The 14,503-nt window shown below is 35.9% G+C and overlaps 1 protein-coding gene across 3 annotated transcripts in view; it reads right to left on the bottom strand.

Moving 5' to 3' along the window:
• Hel89B (histone acetyltransferase 1) overlaps positions 1 to 14,503 on the bottom strand; it is a 570,925-nt gene that overhangs the window by 183,296 nt on the left and 373,126 nt on the right. The gene's annotated exons all lie outside the window — the stretch shown is intronic.

Below are 14,503 nucleotides of genomic sequence, written 5' to 3'. Positions count from 1 at the left end.
TGTTTCATAAATTGTCAGTAATTTGAACTGATACAGAGATGTAAAAGTTCCAGAGAAATCTTTGATATGTGGTTATTTATAACATTAAAATAAGGTGAAAAGAGGATGGTGTGAATAGAATAAATGAGAAAAAGGAAAAAACATACACACACAAAAATATCTCTCTATGCATGCAAGCTCAAGGTTCATTTTCCCTTAAACAACCGCCGCCGCCGCTACCACCACCACCACCACCACCACCACCACCACCACCGTTACAATCACGCTTATCTCTTTCTAGTGTAACATATCATCAAAACCCATTTTGACTATGAAAGGAATATGAAAGAGTTGAAGACACCATCTCAATGACCTTAAACAGTCACGAGTCCTGAGGACAGAACGAAAGCCATAAAATCAAGTGGTAGATTAAAAAACTGACTGTTCAGAAATTGAAAAAATGGAAAAACCCAATGCCTTTTTAAGAACTATTTGAGATACACTAAAGATAGAATACACACATTATTTACACAGAATTTTCCTCACTTCTTGCAAAAACTTTTCTTATCTTCAATGTTAAAATTTGAAATATAACTTGAAATATGACATGCCAGCCATAATGTCTCATAATGGAATATAATGTCCATTGTTGCTGTCTAGTAATTTAAAACGGAAATTCCTTTATGAATTGTTGAGAAAACACTGAAGACAAAATATACACATTATATAAAAAAAGTACCTGCATTCATCTTACTTAGGGAGGGAGAAATATAATGCAAGAGCGATCTTCACAAATGATAAATTAGTTTAATACCATTTATGTGAATTCTTGATTCCTCTTCCTTCTGATACCTTATTATGGTGCTGGTAGTTTAATAGTTGTTGCAAACAATATTTCTTCAATGTTAAATTTGAACGACCTTACTTGAAAATGTTACAAGCAGTGTTGGTACCTGGTAGATTCAGTGTGTTGACTAAGGGAGATTGAAATTCTGGCCTCAGAAAAAGATGGGACAAAATCCACATCAGAATATTTAAAAACTTTAACTGATATGAAAATTTCTTTCAAAATTAAACTATTCTGGTAGAAGAAATATGAAGCCTTTTGAGATAGCCTGTGGTATGGCAAAGATCAGCACTGCAAGACCACCATATTCATGACTTAAATCATATGAATATACCTTTTTAATAAAGACAAGGTCTGGAAAGAAAGAAATACTGTATAAAAATTAATGGGTTTAAAACACTCAGAAATTCAAGAAAAGAAATTGTGTCACAATAATGTGTGACGTAAAAGCTTACCATCAAAGTTGGTGAAACTCCCTATAGCTAGTTCGTGACTGACCTCGCTCCGATTTGCTTCTTGCCACATTACTGCGCTTGTTATAATTATGTTCTCTTTTGCCCAACAGAACTTGGCTAGGGGCAGTAGGGGGGGGGAGAACAGTGCTATTAGTGGAGGAAGGGGAAATAGCTCGGTGTATAGTTGGAATGGGAGGGTGGGATGCTTGTTTTAGAGGAAGTGACTTCAAATTATTAATTTTTCGTAATGATAAAAGCAATGGTATCTGGTTCACATAACATATTTTTGTTCTCTTGTACGTCATTCAAAATACTGTTTGTGTCATATACTCTGGTCCAAAGTTATATAAATAGCTTCGTAATTGATCATCGGGTTCCCTTTGCTCACTTTTTTTAAAATGGTCAAGTCTTTATTTATGTCAGTATATTGGTGAACAGTACTTCCCATATGAACAGTCATTGCAGAACACTTCTTGTGTCTGTTGGCATTGACGTGTTTAAAGATATCTAGTTTGAAAACTCCTACCAGTTTGCCCCATGTACGTGACAAAGCATTTATCGCATTTAAGTTTATAGATTCCTGTATCTAAGAAATCCTCTTTATTGTAATTTACGCTATTATGGTTATAAAATATATGACCATTATTGTTTTTAGTTGAAAATGAGACTTGACAGTAGTGTTTCTTAAATAATTTTGTGATTTGAAAAATCCCTGGGTTTGTAAATGTAAAATTCACATATTTTGAACTCTTGTGATTCTCTAGTATTAATCTTATGTTGTACTTTCTTTTTACTTTACTTATAATTTTATTAATGGTATTAACAATGAATCCATTCATAATGGCTATCTTCTGTATGTATCGTAATTCTCTTTCTGTATGAGATAATGGTAAATTGAAGGCTCAATAAGCCATACTGAAATAAGCAGCCCTCTTACGACTCCCAGGATGTAAAGAATCATTTTTAATGGTCACTGGAGTAAACGTATCCTTTCTGTATACTTTATAAGCTAACTTACCAGGTTCCCTCTTAACGGTCACATCCAAGAAATTCAAAGCATTGTCCTCCTCGTTTTCACGTGTAAATTTTATTCTTTCATTTAATATTAAATTCATCTTATATTAAATAGTTTTCACTTGTAAAGTGATGTGTATTGTTTTGGTGGACCAAAAACCTATCACTGTTTCTTAATTTTAACTGTATTGAACCCATGACCTTTGTGCCCTAAGAATATTATGCATTAAATTATCAATGGGATGAGAAGTTCGATTCTTGATAGCATGGAATTGACACGTGACGAGGGGGTGATTACCTTCGGTCCCACGCTCTGGGATACGTGCCAACGGCGGAAGAATCTTAAGTCATTTTTGTGAACTATTTCAAAGCGCGTGTATATGGCGTGCCCCAAGCCAAGTCAAAAATATAGTGCCTATCAAAGGAGGTCATTTATCCCACAAATCGAATGCGTTTACATTTTAAATGTCCATGAACACTACCGTCAGAAATGTAGTGAGTATGTAGTCACTTTCAAAACTCTTGTAATTACAGTTTAGTTAAGTCAGAAAATTTATAGAAATTTTCTTGGCGACAAAGGGAGATGCCCGAAGAGAGGGGGTAACTGCTATAAATATGAAGGGACGCCATGACAAAGTCTCCTTCTCCTGCATTTATGGTACGAAGTGGACAATAAAGTGTTGAGCTGCTCTGTGAAATCAAACAACAAAAGTAGACTAAGTTCAACCGCAGATTTTAGCCATTGTGGCTGGGGTCTTGACTCCATGTGGAGATAGTTTTCTTGAGTGGAAATAATTGTACCAGATAGGACGGTCAAAGAACTGAATAAATTCTCATATGATGAATAAAGTAATTCGTGTGTGGAAATAATTACAGTCCATCATGTGCGCTCAAAGAAAAAAAACTGAAGGGCATTTCTTTTTTTTTATGCTTTATTCCAGGAAACCTGAAGAAAATAATGATTTGTAAAGCCAGAAATGCAAAAATGGCTAAATAAAAATGCCAGGGTCGCAGGTGAGCCCTATGACGAATACTGGCGTGACTACATAAGGTATGTGACTTTCCATCTTACTACCTATTATATCTTGTTTCATGATCTCTAAATGTGTATTTCAATGGGGATATACGACGCAGTGGTCACCCCTATGTGGTTTTTTGTAAATGTTAGAATACGACTAAAAAGGGAGTCATTTGTTTTATTTTCCACTTGGATAAAATTTTTGAAGTCTTGCGAGTGCCGTATAATGTTGTAAAAAGTTATTGAATAGGGTTTCGAAGTGATACCAAGTCCAATGTAGATTGTCATTTCCGTGTGTTTATTGCCTATATTTTGTGATGTCAAATTAAGATGTTCATTCGACGTAAAATTTTTCTGTCTGTAATTTGAACATAAATAATGTAGAAATCCATGGTTACTCATTTTCAATCGAGTGGAAGCGTGATGTCTGGTGAGAGTCTAGTGGGATGAATTTGGTCACGGAGTAAAACGTTTTTTCTAGGCCCATTTTAAACTGTGTCTGACTGACAATAAAAAAAAGATCTAGTAAAAATTTTCAGTCATTTTTCGTAAAAATCAAGTTATTAAAAATACGATATCATGTTATGCGAAGTTGTTCATTATTAATGCATTGTGCGTATTAGACATCATGAATTCTAGTAAGGATTTTATTCCAGTTCTTTGTCGGTGATAGTTGTGAGTTGGGAACAGAGGTTAGTTGTGTGAGTTGAGATGAGATTTGTGAATCAGGTTAGAGACCTGTCATTGAAGCCGGGACATGGAAGCCCGAGGAATATTTTATAATGTTGGGAATGGAAGGAAATATATAGAAATCCATGGCGGTATTAATTTGCGACGCGTATAATTATTGTGGGCATCTTGAAGCATAATCTGTGCATTTTGTTGGTTAGAATATCGTATTTGTTTAATTATGTCGGCAGAGTTTAAAGATTTAAAGAGAGAGGCCAGTTAGGTAGAACGACAGATGTTTCATGTCACTGCCAAGCGAACTTGGGGGCGAGAGGCCTCAGCTGATAGAGGAACACACAGCGGGGATATAATGGGACACGCGTGGAATTGAGATTGTATTTCTCGGCCGGGGAGAACGTTAAATGTTGGATTTAGTTGAAATTTTCATCCGGTAATAACGTGAGTGTTGTGGAATACTGTAAATTTGTTTAACTGAGGACGTAATGAACATTTGAAACCACAAACTTCGAGTATAATGAACAAGAGTATGATTAGCCAATTTCAGGGCTGTCCAAAATATAGGGCGATGGTAGTGATGATTGATTGTCTGTGAGGGGTGCGCAAACTTTATAAATGTTATGACGAGATATGGCATCGTAATTATATGGCGATTTGCTTTTGGTTTGTACGTAGATTATTAGGATATCCAAGTGTTAATAATGGCTACGGTTAGATTAGATTTAAAGTGGGAGGTCATGAAACGAGATATATAAACTGGACATGAATGATGTAGTTCTTTTCCAGACAATAGGAAGCAACAGATAAACATCGATAGGATTTAAAAATTGTGAGAACACAATTGCGTAGGAATTTGTGAAGAAACCAGAGTCTGCGGAGATAGAATTTGTTTTCCTTTAAGATTTCATTAAATCACGTAAATTTATTTAATTATTAAATTCAGTGAAACCGCATTTTGAAATAACTTTAATCAAGCGAATAACTTGGAGACGCATTCTGGAAATCTTAGTTTGTTTTCTGGGGAATATGTAAATGGTATCGTAACGATTAAGGGGACATATCCGAAGGAAATGGATTTTGCTGCCACAAAGTTTGTGAGCATTGCTATTGTTGTATTATTAACTTTGATTGATTGAGCAGTGAATGTGCTGGGGATAGTAAAGTGGAAACTTTGGTCATCAACCGATGTAATTTAATTGTGTTTAGCCTTCAGCCTAGAAACTTGGATGGTCAGGGGGTCATCAACTTCAGTGACTTAGATTAGGACCATATGTCACTGTAGCATCATTTTCCTTGCAGTCATCATCCACAATGACTTTAAAATAACTTAGAAGTTTAGATGTCGGTCCATGACATAGACGCAGGTCACACCGATTCAATTAAGGGTCCATGTCGTATAACCACTATGTGGCACACACCGATTGGACGGCCTTAATTATATCCAGAGTCCAGATCTCATGAACTTTGCTGATAGGTAAGAAAGGTAGGTATCCCTCAATATGGACCAAAAGGGTTCAGTATCAATACAGATCTATATGATGAAGTTCGTAAATTGTACTAGACTATAAACTGGCGAGGTTCTAGTCTAAACTTTATTCACAATGTTTTGGTGGATGAAGGCACCAGCCATCCACAGTAATCTTCAAATATTCTTTAACCAACCTACTGATGAACTTTCTCCGATGCCTGCTTTCCTTACTAGAAAGTGGACGTTTCTTCATCCGAAATGAACAGCTGACCCCTAAAGATATCGAACTACAACATGTTTTACAACATTCTTAAAGTTACCAATTATCATATTATTATTATCATCATCATCATCATCATCATCATCATCATCATCATCATCATCATCATCATTAAGATCTACCAGTCATATCACCACAAAAATATTTGCTTCATAACTACTTATCGGGCACTAAGGCCCATCATCAGTGAATTAAAATTTATTTAAAACATGATTTGTGAGCCATCAAATATCCAGGAGGAAATGGTCACACTCAAAGTCACATTCAAGGGTAATGGTTAGAGCGATGTACAGATTCATAGTGTCCTGCATCCCAGAGGGACGGCTAATCAAAACTCACAGAAAGAAGAAGTAAGGCACAGATCAAATTGCCAAGGTCCTCTGTATGCACAGTATTACAACCGTGTTTGGCACAGTCATTAAAATTGCTCACAAATTAGGTAAAACCAAGGTCAAACTGTCTCCACTATTAATTACACCCTAGGGTGTACAAAATTCCCTGTACTTGTGGCAAGGTATACATTGGCCAAACATGCTGATCCATTGGTACTCGTATCAAGGTACACGAATGAAATATTCATCTAAACCAGCCAAACAAATCAGCAATAGCTGAGCATGCCCCATCGTCGGGTCATGATGTGTTGCAAGATGTCTGAGCTGTTACTCACACTAAACACTTGATGTAGTCACAAAGATGCACATAAAATGCTGTCAGTTGCGTACATTAATTTATTTACAACTTAACTTCACATTAGACACACACATCAACAAACCACCATTTTTTAACAACTGCCTATCATGAAGCACAAGGAGACTGCAACCACTGCATGTCAACTACCGACTCTAGAAAACCAATTCACATACTTCTACATGTCTCATCAAAACAACATATGTTAAACAATAACTCTACTACACCAGAGACTGTCTCTTTATATAGGTTCATTAGGAGTTTAGAATCTGTCTGATGCATATGTTCTTGGTTTGTCTTTGTTCCTAGTAGTAGGCTAGTGCTTGACTACAACCAGCTATTAATCCATATGTTTGATAGGCTCACTTGATACTTTCATTGTTGTGATTTTGACACACATGAGAATGGATGAAAGAAGTGAAACTAATGTGAGAGAAGAAGGTTTGTTTGCGGAAAGTGATTGAATTAAAGCATCAACTATTTGCAGCCTTTGCACACTATAACCCTCTTTTTACTTTTTTTTATTGTGTGCTCTTAAAAATCTCTGTCGAGATGGACTAGCAAAATCTTGCTTTACTACACCATATGGGTGGGTGTGGTAAAAAAACACTCACGGTATCCCCTGCCTGTCATAAGAGGCAACTAAAAGGGCCCCCAGGGACTCTCAACTTGGGAGCGTGGGTTGGCAACCACAGGGCCCTGAGCTGAATCCTGGCTCTGCTTCCACTTACTTGTGCCAGGCTCCTCACTTTCATCTATCGTATCTGACCTCCCTTGTTCAATTCTTGTTATTTTCCAACCCTGACAGTATTAGGTTGCGGGGCCTAGAGATTCTTTCATTTTTACGCCTTTCGTGGCTCTTCTCTTTCTTCGTCTGATACCTTCATTTTTTTGAAGTGTTGGAAACCTTCCACTTTAGTGTTATATAGAGTATGGTTGCCTAGATGAACTTCATCTTAAAACAATGATCATCACCACCACAATCTTGGTTTACTGGTGGTATAAGCCAATATTTTAAAGGATAGATGGAGTCTCCGAGCAGAACTGCACCAGCGAAACACAATGATACTGTGTATCTCTATGAACCCTTGGAGTGCAATGTGAAGCTGCTGTTTTGGGGTTATGCTTCATTACTTGCAGGACCAATGACCTTAGATGTTAGGCCCCTTTGAACAACAAACATCATCATCATTCCTTGGAGTGGAACATTTATTACCAATCCAATCTAACAAATAATCAAAAGTTCTGTAATCTAACCTAAATCTCTCATTGTATTCATATGTTTTTTATACACCAGTATATGCTGTTTTTGGCCTAACATTTCTTGAACGGTGAATACCTACACTCGTTCCCCATCACTGTTTGAATCAGAGTCAACCATTTCATTGTTGATCATCACAATTTTATGCCAACATATTAAATTACCACTCACTTAGGTTTCACTAATCATATGGATTATGAGTCAAAATACACTCATGGAAATAATCCCAGTAATATGAGTAACTTTTACTAGTCATGTTGTCTATGAAACAATTTACTAATATTATTAGGAATATCTACTAATAATCTTGACTCATGAACTAATTACTAATAATATTATTAGCTAATAACTCTATAAACATAATACTAATATTATTAGTTAATATTATTGGTTTCATGCTAATAATATTAGTGAAAGATGTTTTATGAAACAGGACCCTGGCCAGGCTTCTAGAAGGATGTTACACATCTTCTCGAAAATTCTAGATGTTACAGAGTGTTGCACAATGTTACTGTGGATTATACACCATATATAGAGGTAATAATAAATTATATACTATTAATTACAGATTCTTACATTAGCTAAACTAATATATATATATCACATGTTTCATGGCATAAACTTACAAATAATATGATCGTCTGACTACATAAATAATAATAAGACTAATAAGTAGATCTACACTCTCCATAGCCATACCTCACAAGTCATAATAATAATCATCATACTCATAAAAATAATAATAATGTTGCCATTGATGCTTTCACGGCCCGTACTTATAGACACGATACTGTATACGCTTTTGGGTTTATGCCGTGTCAAGAAAATAAGGCGAAATTCTTCACGTTTCGCAGAGAACTGTGCTCTGCGTCCTCAGAAGAAATCTCCACTGTCCACGAGAAAGGCTTCTTAAACAATGACTCTTTAAAATTTAGTCATTATAATAGAAGTGGAAATAGTAAGTTAATTCGCCACCAGATGGCTCCCAGGACGTGACACACTGCTAGCTCATCGAACCATAGAATAAGCCGCTTGAAGAGCTGGTATTTATGGAGGACGAATGCGCTAACTGTCATGCCGGTGGGTTGTGCCTCAGTCAATAGCTTCTTTTTCATAGAGCTCTTCACCCCTTCAGAATTAAACCTAGCAAGGAATACCTTCTTGAAGTCCATCCAGTTTAAATTTAAGCCCTTAAAATTATTCCACCAAGTAGCGGCTTGCCCCTTTAACCGCGGTGTGATGAGTTGAATGAAGATGACCTCCGGTAGACTGGTCCTTCCTAGTGGACCGACCGATCCTTCGATGAAGCTAGACGGGTTCTCAGCCAGTGGTCCGTGGAATTCTGGAAGGCTCTCTATAATAATTTTCGGGTCTAGGTCGATATTGCCGGTTAGGCTGGAGGGGGTTATAGGCGTGGCGATAGGTCCCGTTTGAGTTAATCTATTGCACCACCAGGGTACATTTACGTATCGTGCGTGTTCAATCAATCTTCTTCATTCACACCGGCCAATAATTCAATTCGCTGCGTTGGGCGATCAAATAAATACATCGATTTTCCGCAATCTCCAAGACGTCACGCATATGGGGATTAACAATAAATGTGTCTACCTAAATCTGCGACCTCGCATTAATATTAACACCTATGTTTGCCGCTTTATTTGTATATTTCATCCTGTCAAAGATAAGTATTCTTTCGCTGACACATATTTTGCTTATTCTGATAAATTCCCTTTCCACATTATATTATTGATGTCAAATAAGTATTAATTCGCTGCACGATACCTTTCAGGGATAATTACGGTAATTAATATTTTTTTTTACGCGGACTCAACTGAAGAAGTTCACAGCCTTTTTTTAAAATTCATCCGCATATCCATTTCCACTTATCTGTTGCCGAGAAATAAATAAAACCTTAAATTCATCCACTGATCATCTTATACGAATTCCACTTCATATCACTTCTGATAATGAAATGAATGAATAGCAAAAATTCCAATTTAAATCCTTAACTCCTAGTTTATTCAAAATATCATTGTACTTGGAATGAAATATAATATTATAGTTAACATCTTCAATGATATTAAATGTATTCCGATTCAAAAATAAATATAGTTGAACTAGTTATTGATTGAGATTTAGTCTTTATCTCGTAGAAAGAAAATGAAATAATCATAAAAATTGTAACATCACAGTGATAGAAAGTCAGTTAACATATTTTATGAATCATGTTAAGTATTGACATAAATAGAATATAAGTGAAATATATTTTAATGTACATGAAGATATATGAAATATCAAGAATGTCCTTTGTAACTTGCACGTATCATCTTTCTCTATCTTGCTTTCTCAAATTTCCATTATAACGTGAGCAATATAAGTAAGTTCCACATAACATGGCTTATAATGGCCATACTATAACATACCAAAAAAAATCAAATTAAAAATAAAATATCAATTAATTATCTCTATCAATTGGAAAAATAAATCCATAATACCTCCTGAAAATATGTGGGAGTAACCTAACGTAACGTACATATGTTCATAAGCAGGTCAACCATCTGGCAGTGTCAAATTTTCATTCAAATACAATCACCTATTTGCGAAAATTTACCCAAAAATCGTAGATGATAATTATTTATTTATGAACAGTAGCGATTTAAATTATGAAGATGCTTCCTTCATAAATCATATCTTCGACATAAGTTAACTTGGACATAACGTAACATGCGAAATTCTTCTAGAAAAATATCAAGTTTCAATCGTAAATAAATTATTCTAGGATAATTTGTTTGATGACAGTACACCAATAATAGCTTGTTAACTCAATAACCATACCTCATCGTATGCATGTCAGTTAACCCGACATCGTACGCTACTATATAATTCACGTCGCAATTACAATAATTATAACCTATCATTAGCATTATGTTACGTAAACACCACCAATTACTCAAACATATTCATATTTCATCGTATACACTCCATAACTAACATAATTCCTCATTAATCATATCATTCCACATATCCGACATAACATTTATGCCCATAATCTCATTATTCCGTTGTTCATATCATCAATTCTATATGAAAAAATCAATCGTTGCTTTCCTAGCAGCGCAATGTACGAATAATCCACTATCATAATATAATGGAACATTATGGGTTTGTTATAATTCGTAACACAAGCAATTACACATTTCCTGTAAAAGAAAGCATGTGTTAATATATCAGGCTCTTATCTACTTACGTTTGGTGATGATTTAACGTTGTATTATGATTTACTGTTCTAGAAGACGAACTTATTTCATTTCACATCATATTTGGATTGGTTTACATTATGAAAAACACATTTCTCTGGCACTAAGTTGAAGATGCAGTTTTCAAAGCTTTCCACAAATGAAAATAAACATTCCTACACAATGAATATAAACTTAAGTTGTCGAAGACTACGTGGGTCCGTGTTTTTAAAGCAATTATATGGATTCCTTTTCGAAGACACTATACATTGAACTTAGATCTCGAAGAGTTAAATATTGACCTTGCTATAACCACATTTTAAATTAAACACATACTATGATTCACTCAAATATGAATAATTTAACTATCTAAAAATATATGGAACTTGACTTATCTTTGCTCTCGCTATTCATCTGGGTTGTTTCTCATTATGGATCTTCCTTGGCCATCGGCTCGAGTTCAAGAATGCATCATCACTGGGCGATGGTCTCCAGTCTCGGATGTGCACAATCAGCTGGTAAGGTCTTCGCCAGAAGTCAACCCCATGGTCCTGATTTACTCAGTCATGATAGCGCCGTAGTTTACATGTGATGGAAACATATTGAAGAATGACATTAGTTGCATTATCCAATCACAAAATAAATTATCTTGTGTCTATTTTCTATCTCTCTAGCAAATTATTCTTCCAAAAGACAATGTTAAAACGGTACTTAAAGTACTTTCTGTTTTGACGCAAACTTAAAATAAATTGGCGAACTCTAATTTCTCTAAGTAGCTCTGGTTAAAAGTTTCGGGTTTCAACTGATGACTTCTACCAATTAATCTCTTCTTCTTTTCTCAGTCTTCTTTTACGCCTCATAGTTTCGATTTATATTCAAGATTTGGCGTAATTTGTTTATATTCAACATTGTCATTATTATTTAGCGACTGTTCTTCCGTCATCAATTTCTTCTTTCTTCACGTCCAGAATCTTGCGTGTAACTTCATTCCGATGTTCAATATCTCAGGTGATTGATCACCTGCCCGGGATGACAATTTAATTTTCTTTTCTTTTGATCACAGCCGCATGGATTCCTTAGGTCTGATCGTCGTAATTTTAACTCATAGCTTACTTGATTCGTTATGTCTGCACTTCTCTCGACCTGTTCACTGCTTCTTCAGTTCTATGGGTCTGTACCTTTACTTTATCATAATCACAGATTATTTAATTCTGCTTGTCTGTATATTTTCTTATAATATACTTTTCTATTATGTAATCCCTGTCATTTTTACTGCGATGCATGGCAAATGTTAGTGTCGTAATTTCCCATTTTTTAAATGCACTCTGGTCAATGAAACGGTACACTACGTTCTACTGCATGAAGGATGCTTTCTCTTATATTCTGCGCATCTCCCTTGATGGTCGAAATCCGGTTTTCTAATCTTCCTTCAACAGCAGAAATACGGCTCCCAAAATTTCCCTCAACGGCAGAGATACGACTTTCAAAATTCCCCTCAATGGTAGAAATTCTCCCCTCAACCTGTTGTTTTACGCTGGAAACCTGGATTTCCACCTCCTCCATGAGGTTCGAGATGTCCCCTTCCAGCTGACTTACTCTACTATCTACCTGCTCAACCTGTCCCAGTTGTGACCTGATGTCCGATATCTGCTGTGTTAACTGATTTGTGATGTGACTAATTTGGGATGAAATTTTATCATCTATTGTTGAAATTTTCGATTCTAGGTACTGTTCCACTTTGTAAACTTACATTTACACTTGTGATATTTGTTGAGTTAAAACTGTATTAGCTTTAGAAATCTTGTCTTCCACCTTCAAAATTTGTTCTGAAATCTGTTCTGTTATGCTGCAATTGACGTCTGACATTTTGTCTGAAAGTCTGTCATTTACTTGCAAAATTTGGTGTTAAAGTTTGTCGTTCTGTTCCATTAAGGTGGAATTAACTCGTGAATCAATGTCTGCGATTTTGTCCTTGAGTGCCTGCATCGTGGTCATTAAGTAGGAACATATTTTGGTAATATATACCTCCTCTTTTGATGCCGAGTTCGATGTTTCATCTAGCTCGATAAAGAACTTTTCAGGATCTTCTTCTTTTCCGATGAGATCTTCTCGTAATCCCGTCTTCAGTGATTTCTTCTTGCCATTCGTCAGAAGATTTCTCTTTGCGAGTTCGTCTTTGAGTTGTTGTACGCATATATTTTCTAGTATCACTTGCATTTTGTTCTAATACACTTACACTAGTATTCACTTGAAAACGATTCTTACATCCTGTCACGGTCACCAATGATGTAACCACAAGGACGCACACATGAAATGCTGTCCATTGTGAATGTTTTATTTACAAGTTATTTACACATATTCTACACACAAACTAATAAACTGTCATCATAAATAAAACACTACTAAAAAGAATAAGAAGATAACTGGAGACTGCAACACTTGCATGTCAGCCAACTATTCACGTAACAAATTCACATATTCGATTAACGATTTGCACTCAACACTCTCACTAAATCAACTCCAACTACTACGAAGAATAAGAAGACGACTGCTCCATTACCATGTCACAACACGAGCTCACGACTTCTATACAAGTCTCATTAAAACAACTCCCATCTACCCTCAACACTGCCTTCTAGAAGGGTATGACATAACACGTTTTTCTCGTAAATTCAAGAGTCTCCAATAGCCTATTTACAATGTAAATAATTCTCTATACAATTGTAGTCGCACCATGCATTGTTTTGGACTTATTGCAGTGTATTGCACAATATTGCAATGGATTATACATCATATATACAGGTAATAGTAAATTATATACTATTAATTACTGTATATGATCTTACATTAAATAAACTCATATTAATATATACAGCAAATGTTTCATGACATAACCTTATAAATAATACGATTGTGATCTATACCAAATATATTCCGGACATAATTACGTAAATAATAATAATAATAATAATAATAATAATACTCCTCCCCTGCGACCTTGCCACGGTGGGGAGGCTTGCATGTCCTAATGAAACAAATAGCTGAGCCGTCGGTGCAACCATATCAGATGGGTATCTGTTGAGAGAACAGACTAACGAAATGGTTCATCGAAAGGGGGAAGCAGCCTTTCCAAAGTTGCAAGGCCGGCAGTCTAGATGATTGACTGCTAAGGCCTTGTAATAATACTAAACATGGCTTAGCTGTGTTGATACTGCTACGGCTGAAAGCAATGGGAAACTACAGCCGTAACTAACTCCCGAGGACATGCAGCTCTCTCTGTATGAATGATGTACTGATGATGGTTTCTTCCTGGGTAAAATATTCCGGAGGTAAACTAGTCCCCCATTCGGATCTATGGGTGGGGACTACACGAGAGGGGGCGATCATCAGAAAGATGATACAGACATTCTGCGAGTCGGAGCGTGGAATGTTAGAAGTTTGAATCGTTGTGGTAGATTAGAGAATCTGAAAAGGGAGATGGATAGACTAAAGTTAGATGTCTCCCTTTTCAGATTCGTCGCCATAAGACCTATCTGTGTCGGTGCGACGTAAAGCAAGTAGCAAAAAAAAG

Source organism: Anabrus simplex, chromosome 6, assembly GCF_040414725.1.
Source record: "Anabrus simplex isolate iqAnaSimp1 chromosome 6, ASM4041472v1, whole genome shotgun sequence".
NCBI classification, from domain to species: Eukaryota; Metazoa; Arthropoda; class Insecta; order Orthoptera; family Tettigoniidae; genus Anabrus; species Anabrus simplex.
The sequence above is the reverse complement of the archived record's forward strand: the minus strand, read 5'-3'. Positions and strand labels throughout refer to the sequence as shown.